An 8,993-nucleotide genomic window follows, 5' to 3' on the forward strand; every position below is an offset into this window, starting at 1 on the left:
GCCTCTGGCAGTCCCTGGAGGGTCGTCGAATGCGCGCTCCGAGCCGCGCACGCGCGCTCTGGTTTCGCCGCTGTGTCGCGTGTGCGCGCGCGCAGGCGCGCGCGAGCTTAAGACGGTCACCCTTAGTCTCGGCCGCGGGGCCGGGATGCGGCACGGGCGGGCACGAGTTTGTCCGCACGCCCCCCCGCAAGCGAGGCAGTGCAGCGACGAGCTGCCGGTGTGGGGGCAGCTGCAGGACGACTTTGGAAAGGAAGGGAGGCAGGAGGCAGAGCCTCTAGGGACGTTTCCTGGGGCTGTTTCGGGCAGGGCCCTAGGGGTACTCAGGTGGGCATCACCGCGAGGCGCCCGGCAAATGTGGAGCCAGGTGGCCTGGTTATGCAGCCGTCCGAGCCGGGAACTGCAGTCCCGGATCCCCGCAGGTTTCCCCTTTCAGTTTCGCGCGCCCGCCGCCCCCGCGGACCCCGCCGCGCGCATGCGCCCTAGCGAGCGGGTCTTGCAGGGTCTGTGGCCTCAGTGGCAGTGTCAGTGTCGGAGAATCCCTGGCTGGTGCGTCCTCCCAAAGTCCAGCGGAAACTTTCAGATAGGAAGGGGACGAAGCAAAATTAGGGACGTGTGTTGCCGCCTCCGCCCGCCCATGTCTCCTCTGCTTTTGTTGCTCTGAGGTTCTGTTTGTTTGTTTGACCTTTTGCAGTCTTTGTGAATGCAACCGGAAAAGTGTTTTTTTTTTTTTCTAGTTCCCCCTCTCAGAAATACCTTTATATGACCGTTTCTGTTTGGCGTTGGTTGGCGTTGCATATGCATATTTAAGCATAAGGATGGGCCCTCTTTGAGGATGCGGAAGTTAGAAAGTTTCAGAGACTCTAAGACCTTCAGGGTGCGTTTCTGGCGAAGCGCATCCAGCGTGCCCGGGCTTGTGTGGATTGTGTAAGTGTAGCAAGAAGAGAGGCAAGGAGCTTCTGTGTCTCGCTTAACTTCGCCTGAAAGGTGGGTGTTTATGAGACTTGCGGGCCAAGCAATCCCTCAGTCCTGGCACTTAGGATATATTCAATTGCTTCAGGTCTTTTTAGGCTGTTGCTGTCGCAGGCTACGGTTTCTTTTGGAGGACAGTGGACCTCAGAGAAGGCAGTTCATCAGCCACTTAGGGGCCTGTGCTGGGCTCTGCTGTCGCCAAGGAAGACAGGCTGGGTGGCCTGAACGACACACGTGTTGCCTTGTAGCTCTGGAATACGGGGGTTGGAGAACAGGCAGCCAGCAGGGTTGGTTAATGCCTCCGGAGATGGCGAGGACAGCCTTGTCCTTAGCTTGTACAGGGCCCTCTTATCTCTTCAGATCATCTCTCTAAGGGTCTGTTTCTGTGTCCAAATGTCTCCTTTTTGTGATGACCCCGGCTATGAGGGATTACCGACCCTAATGACCACATTTTAATTTGATTATCTAAAGACTACTTTCAAATAAGATGATCTTCTGAGCCTCCTAGGAGTTAGGAATCCAACCTGTGTGTACATTTATTATATATATATAAAATACACACCCGTATATTATATTTAACACATTGTATTATGTATATATTATATTATGTATAACTATAATCTATAATACATATGTATTATACATAATAAATATATAATTATATGTATACACACACATATATATACTTCAAACTTTACTTATTTTGAGCGGGGGAGGCACAGAGAGAGAGGGAAAGAGAGAATCCCAAGCAGGCTCCACTCTGTCAGCACAGAGCCCCCTGCAGGGCTTGACCTCATGAACCGTGAGATCATGACCTGAGTTGAAGTGAAGAGCTGGACACTTGACTGAGTGACCCACGGGTTCCCTGTATACCTATATATATATGTTTTGCAGAGGGACACAACTTGGAAATGTTGTTTTTCTCCCTGAGCGTAACACCATAACATTTCTGCTGATCCCTTAGATAAAAGGGAAGAAAAACATTCCACGCCGGGACTGAGAATTCAGAGCTGCAGTGGTAACCTAGAAGCTGTGGTTGAACTGTGATGTCGGGGATGACTGGTTCCTTAGGAGAGTTGCCTGGATTTGGAAACATGGTACAGATTTGCTGTGAAAGTAAGTCCCCACGTAGTTGCATGTGATGAAGTTGTCAGACAACCGGAGACAGACATCTGGACAGTCTCCCTTGCCCTTTTCCAGCCCCTGTAGCTACGGGACCGGCTGGCAGCACGCAGTCCACTTTGTTCACTTCCAGGAACCAAGCTGCCAGCCGGGGGTTTCCCCTTCACGTCCTCCGACCTGGCAACAAATCATTGCAGTTGCAGAGGGAATGCACTAGTGATGCACTCGTTTTTACTCCCGCACGCGTAAAAACGTGATGCAAATCGTTCTTTCTTTTGAATCTTACATATCTTTTGTGTGTGATGGGAGCTCTTTCTTCATTTACAAAAACAAAAGAAAACAAAAGAAAAGAGAAACTGAAGCAAACCCTGAGAGCTGTCATGTTTATTTGTGACAAGCTAGATTGGGGAAAAAACAAAGATAGTTCACAGTTGAAGCGGTTTCCACGCATGTAACTAAATGCACTTTGACACTTTTTAATTCTCCTAGCAGTCAAAGATAGAAACCGTCAAAGCTTCCGGGGAGACAGAGGATGGATTTCCTTGCACAAGTTACAATTTATGTTTGCAAAATTGTGTTTTCCCCATGGGATGATGGCTTACTTTCCTGACATGTTTAAAATGCAGCAGACGATCCAATAAACTGGAGTACGCTGCTGTCAAAAACACCTCCACCAGCGATGGTGCCGGTGGAAACTCAGGATCCCTTCCCACACACTGAACATACACTCTAAAGCAAAAACGATACATTGGTCTTAGCTTATCTCCGCTTTCTCATCTGGCTGTCTGGCTCCTTCTGTCTGTGGGTTTGCTTTCTGTGTTGTCTTTGGAAAGGTGCTTACAGGCCACGTCCTGTCTGGAAGGCGGCCAAGCCCTGCGGTTCACCCTCAGCAGCTCCAGTGTCCTTCGCCGGCTCTGACCTGGTCCTGGGGAGCATCAGGCTGCCGGATGGCGCCCTTTCTGCGGGTTGCCTGTGCGTAGCCCTGCAGCAGCGGCGTGCTAGGCCTGGGTCTGAAGGGGATGAGTGGAGGGACGTCTTCAGGGACACCAGAGTCACTACCAGCGGGACGAGTCAGGCTCTCGGAGAGTTTGGAGAGCTCAGTTTGCCGTATCCTCCTGCAGGGTTCCTGGAATGGGTCAACATTCCTTCCGTTGAGCTGGGAGTGGCTCCAGACATAATGAGGGAGGAGCGGAGGGCATACATCAGAGTACGCGTATCTTTTCATATGTGTGCGCAAACATACTTTCATACTTTATTGTATGCCGTACATGTACTTTATATTCTTTATGGATGGGTACGCATCTGTGCATCACGTCTATTAAGTTACATATGTATTTTTTTATTCAGTGAGATCACACTCTAGACAACAGACGATGATAAAAACTTAAGGACCCAGGACCTCCTAAGGGAGCCCTAAGGGTAGTGGACTGACTATGTCACAGACTTACAAGTTCACTGTGGTCGTTGTAGATGAGAGACCCTTTCTAAGGCTAGGTTAGTCTGCTCTGGCTGCTGTAACGAACTGACACAGACTGGGGGGAGCTTAGACAGCAGGCAATTGTCCCTCACAGCCCTGGAGGCTCAAAGTCAAGATGCGGATGCAGACAGATTTGGTTCCCAGTCAAAGCAGGACAGCCTGCTTCTTGGTTTATTGGTGGCTGTTTGTCTCTGTGTCCCCATGTGGGTCGGGGTGGGGGCTCTGGTGCCTATTCTTCTACAAGGTCAGTAATCCCATCATGGGTGGGGCTGCATCATGACCTCATCTAAAGCTGGTTAATAATTATATTAATATACGACATGTACATGTTGTGAAATATGTATGCATTATTTCTGGTGTATATTACTCTACTAAGTTAACGGAGCCCAAGGAGGGTTCCTGGGAAGCTCCAGTCTGTAGCAGCTCCATCAAAGGCGCAGGTGACGGCCTCGCCTTGCTGAGGCCACGGGATGGTGGCCGGAGCAGTGTTGTAGACTGAGCCTTCCCCTGTGGGATCCGATGCTGTCTCCAGGTATGTGTGTCAGAAGTGGGTTTAAGAGCAGGACACCCACCTGGTGTTGGATTTGCGGGCAAACCCACAAATGGGTGTTGGTGTCTGGATCATGCTCCCGATGCCTTACCTCCAAATACTTCCCCACTGGGGATTCCGGCCTCACCCGATGAGTATTTTGGGGGGACTCCAAACATCCAGTCTGTTATAGAGTGTTATCTTTCCCTTTGCCATCCAGCTCTACTCAGGTTTGATAACTCATGCCCTTAGTTATTTATGTCCTACATGGAGGGACCAGGCTGCCCTAGTGTGCCCAGGCCTTGACCACTGTCACAGACAAAACCCTGCATTCCCGGGAGCCCCTCGGCCAGAGGCTCACAGAAGACACTTGGCCGGCGTTCCCTTAGCTGCCCCCCCACGTAGGTTGTGACTGAGCCAACGGTGTCAGAGAGGCAGCAGGTTGGTGGTGGGATCCGTGTGTCCTTTAAAGCAAGGGGAAGGCGTGGCTGGGGACAGATGACTGCCCGCGCTGCTTTACGGCCGTGGCAGTCACCCAGGTATGCCTCTAAAGACCGGAAGGGCAGGTGATTCTGTCGACCTCCATTGCCCAGTGTGCGCGCGGGTCCGTTTTTCCTCCAGGGCGGCCGTGAGCTTGGTGGCTCACCGTGGGAGGGTGGTGTGCTGTTCAAGGAGCCTTTACAGGTGGCCTCACGGCTTTCGCATGTGCACAGAGATGCAGAGGAGTCTGCGCAGGAACCGCTCACCTGCATACCCCTTGTCCGGAGTCTTCCCCGCCCCGTGCTCTGTTGATATTTGGGGTGGGGAGGTTGATGTGGGCTCAGTTGTGGTTTGCAAAATTCACATAGTAAAGTCCCAGCCGCTAGAACCTCAGAATGTGGCTGAATCCAGAGATAGGGCTTCAGAGAGGTAATAACTAAGTTAAAAATGAGATTGTTCGGTTGGGCCCTAACCAAGCAGGACTGGTATGTTTGATGATAGGAGGAGGTTAGGATGCAGATGTCCACACGGGGACCCCGTAAAGGGACGGCGTCTTCACGCCACGGGGAGAGGAGGCCATGGGAGAGACCAGGCCTGCCCACGCCTGGAGTGTGGACTTCCAGCCTCTGGAACCGTGTCATGTCATCTGAGCAGGTTGACAGCCCTTCTGTGTGCTGGGGGCCATGCTGTGCACTGCAGGGTGTTAACAGTGTCCCCCGGTCTCCACCCAGGAGACGCCAGTGGCACCTCCTAGTGCGTGTGTCTGTCCGTAGGTGCCTGTCTGTCTGTCTGGCTATGCAGCAGGCCATGCCTCCACCGACTCATCCGTCCAGTGCTACCACACACACACGCAGGTACACACACATCCTGGCGTCACGTGGAGGAGTCCAGCGAGGCGAGGATGCAGGGTCAGATGCTGAGAGGCTCGGCCCCGTCTAGGCAGGACCTTTCACCCTGCGCAAAGTCCACTTGGCTCCAGGAATTCATGAGCCGGTTGGAGGATTCGAAGAGGAGTTGGATTCAAGAGACAGAACACAAAGACCTTGGTCCCTGTGCAGCTAAACAATGTCACCTGTTCATTCCTGGAACATGGTCCTGACGACAGCACAGCACCTGCTGCTCTGGGCAAGGGCACAGCTCAGTGTCCTGCTCATTCGGCCTTTCCCGAGAGGCCCCGGGTGAGCACGATCCCTGCAGCTTGCTGAGGTCGCTGCGCTCCGCGCAGAAGTCAGTCTCCCCGTCCGGCGCTCTGTCTGCTGTGCCCGTGTCCCACACACTGCATTTTCCCGTCGATTCTCACGTCTGGATGTGCGGGTCCCACCCAGCATGGATGCCTGGTGTTAGCGGGGAGCAGACAGGGGTGCTGCCCGCGGCTGTCCGTGCTCCAGCCCCAGGAGGGGCCGGCTTTGAAGGCCTGGGCCCCTCACTCCACTCTGAGGAGGTGGTGTCTGTGCTGAGATCAGGCTCCGGAAATTCCCCTAACGACACTGGGAACCCAGGGACGCCGGCGTCCGTGTGACAGGCCCTGAGTTTCCCTAATGGACATTCACCTTGTCTTCCCTCCCCCATGTTGCTAGCCTGGGCCTAGGAAAGTCAGGGACCCCTTGGTTGGGAGGCCTTGGGCTTGCTTCTCCGGCGCCCCTGTTTCTCCGTAAGCCCAGGCAGCCCTGGAATGAGGCTTGAGCTCTGTAAATGGCTGACCTGGCCGCTCATGGCAGCTTTCCTGTGGGATGTGGTTGATTCTTCCGTGCAGAGGGCCATGATTCTCGCCCTTCTTTGCCATCACAGTACAGCCTGAAGGACTTGTCTGCAGGAGTGAAGTGGCCCACGGTGCACCAGCGTCAGCCTCATCGGATCTTGCCAGAAACGCAGAACCCTAGGCCCCACCCACACCTACTGAATGGGCCAGGTGGCCGAGGCCGGATATGCTGGGACCTGCATTGTAGGACCAGGGCTCCACGTGCCCTGAGGATGTCTGGCGCCGATTATGTGTATGTAAAAGTGCAGGAGACACGTTAGGCCTTCTTAGTGTTTGCTCTCCACGTGCACACTGCTGGGTGGTCTCCACAGCGCATGCTCACGTATTCCCGTCTGCTTTCCCCGTGTCTTCGGGAAACGGGTCCAGCATCCGTGCTCTCGACTTATTTTACTTGGTTTCCGGTTAATGCCATGTATGTTTTCAGGTTAACTGTATTGATAGGTTATTTATTTCACTTTTTAAAATGTTTGTTTATCTTGCGAGGGAGAGACAGAGCATGCAGATGAGCAGGGGAGGGGCTCAGAGAGGGACAGAATCCCAAGCAGGCTCCACACAGTTAGCGCAGAGCCCAGCGCAGCGTGGGGCTCGACTGCAGGAACCACGAGATCGTGACCTGAGTGGAAATCAAGCCTTGAATTCTTAACTGACTGAGCCCCCGAGGTGCCCATATTCATTGCATTTTTAAACCAACCCCCACAAAATGGGTCAAGGGCTTAAAGAAACTCCTGTCAGGAAAGTAAACTGCCGGTCCATGACAAGGAAAGGTAACTTCCAGCATGAACTTTATAGCACCCACGAATGAGGAAAACACACATAGCCCTGGTACATAAGTAGATATCACTCATCTAAAATTGTGTATGTATGGGTGCCTCACTGGCTCATTCAGTTGAGCATCCAACTTTGGCTCAGGTCATCATCTCATGGTTCGTGAATTCCAGCCCCACGTCGGGCTCTGTGCTGACAGCTCGGAGCCTGGAGCCTGTATCAGATTCTGTGTCTCCCTCTCTCTCTCTGTCTCTCTGCCCCTTCCCACTCACTCCGTCTCCCAAAAATAAATAAAAACATTTTTAAAACTAAAAATAAAAATTAAAAATAAAATAAAATTGTACATATAGAGGGGATGAACGGTCAGACACTGGGGGGTTTAAGGCACATGGTCAAACCCTGCTCTATTTTTCCTCTCTCCCTGGACCCTTGGGGACTGGACATGACCATGGACATCTGAGGCAGGGGCCTGAGGTTCATTGTGCCCCCCCCCCCCCGGTAGGAGCCTTGTTCAACACTGGGATCCACGGCACCAAACAAGGTCCCAGCCCTCTGCCTCTCCCTTTCGCCCTACATCTCTTGTTTGTTTGTTTGTTTGTTTGGAGAGAGAGTGCACATGCATGTGCATAAGTGGGACAGGGGCAGAGAGTTAGACGGGCAGAGGATCCCAAGCAGTCTGTGCGCTGACAGCAGACACCCCGATATGGGGCTTGAACTCATGAATCGTGAGATCATGCCCCGAGCTGAAGTCAGACGAAGTCACAAACTGAGCCACCCAGGCGCCCCTCTTTTGAAATCCTCTCCCTCTTGAATTTTGTGTCGGGCTCAGTCTTCTGACAGGGAGCCCTCCTTGCAGGGCCTGTTAGGGGTAGGTGTGCCTGTGGAGGATGTGCCTGGTGATGGTGTCATCTTGCTCCCTTCTGCCTCCTCCCCCAAATCACAGGAGGGGTGCTCAGGGCCCCCCTTGCTGACTCTCCGCCCCAAGGACCGAGTCTGTGCTCACCTCACCTGGGAGACCTGCCCTGCACACACCTTGCATCGAGCTGCTCTGCTAACAGTGCCGGCTGCTCGGGAGGGCTTTGATCCCATGCGGCAGTTTCTACGAGATGCACGGGGTCGCACTCGCGCTCAGCACCATTTACACAAGACAGGTGTTCAGGGTTCGCACTGAGGAATGATTGGGTGTTGGTGGTTTCATCACATGTGCTGTAAAAGCCACCAGACCTCCCCAGTGACTGGGACGTGCTCACTGCTTTATAAACCATCTCAACAACCCCGCTGGGGAAGCGGTTAATTATTTTTATACATAAATGAGTTAATGGAGCTTGAGAGACGTTGAGTGCCTGGCCCCGGGTCACCCACCTGACAAGGAACAGGGCGGTGTCCAGCCTGAATTGGTCTCTCTTCTCAAAAAGGACAAGTAAGAACTCTCTGTTGTTATGGTGTCCTAGATACTTTATAACTGTCTTGTGGGGACGTAATCAAAACCATCATGCGAGGACATCACTAATGTGAAAATCAAATACGTTTATGGTTGTTCGGGGGGAATAAAAAGGAAAAATATCCTGGAGACCACCAGCAAAAATAAGACAAGCAAGAGAAAGGAAAAAAAGAAAAAGAAATGTCCTGAATGTAAACAAGAAGGGGCTCCTGGGTCGCTCAGTCAGTGAAGCGTCAGGTCAGACTCTTGGTTTCGGCTCAGGTTGTGAACTTCAGGTTCCGTGGGTTCAAGCCACGCATCTGGCTCTGCACTAGCAGCACAGAGCCTGCTTGGGACCCTGTCTCCTTCTTTCTCTGCCCCTCCCCCACTCAGGCTGTCTCTGTCTCTCTCGAAATAAATGGATGACCTTAAAAAATATAGTCTTTTAAGAAAAGTAAACAAGAAGAAACAT

General features: G+C 52.6%; 1 protein-coding gene across 4 annotated transcripts in view; it reads left to right on the forward strand.

The window, feature by feature from the left end:
- The window catches only part of STS (steroid sulfatase), a 158,309-nt gene that overhangs the window by 6,219 nt on the left and 143,097 nt on the right, over positions 1-8,993 (forward strand). Inside the window, exons 1-2 of one of the 4 annotated variants that reach the window (XM_077754702.1) lie at positions 51-324; positions 1,934-2,085. The exons of 1 other annotated variant lie outside the window; for it this stretch is intronic. The gene's annotated coding sequence lies outside the window, so the exon portion shown is untranslated. Of the gene's footprint in view, positions 1-50; positions 325-836; positions 985-1,933; positions 2,086-8,993 lie in introns of those variants that run through there. 2 more of the 4 variants (XM_077754701.1, XM_077754705.1) reach the window with 2 other exon arrangements.

The sequence above is a fragment of the Crocuta crocuta genome, unplaced genomic scaffold, assembly GCF_008692635.1.
Source record: "Crocuta crocuta isolate KB4526 unplaced genomic scaffold, BGI_CrCroc_1.0 scaffold221, whole genome shotgun sequence".
In the NCBI taxonomy this organism is placed as follows: Eukaryota; Metazoa; Chordata; class Mammalia; order Carnivora; family Hyaenidae; genus Crocuta; species Crocuta crocuta.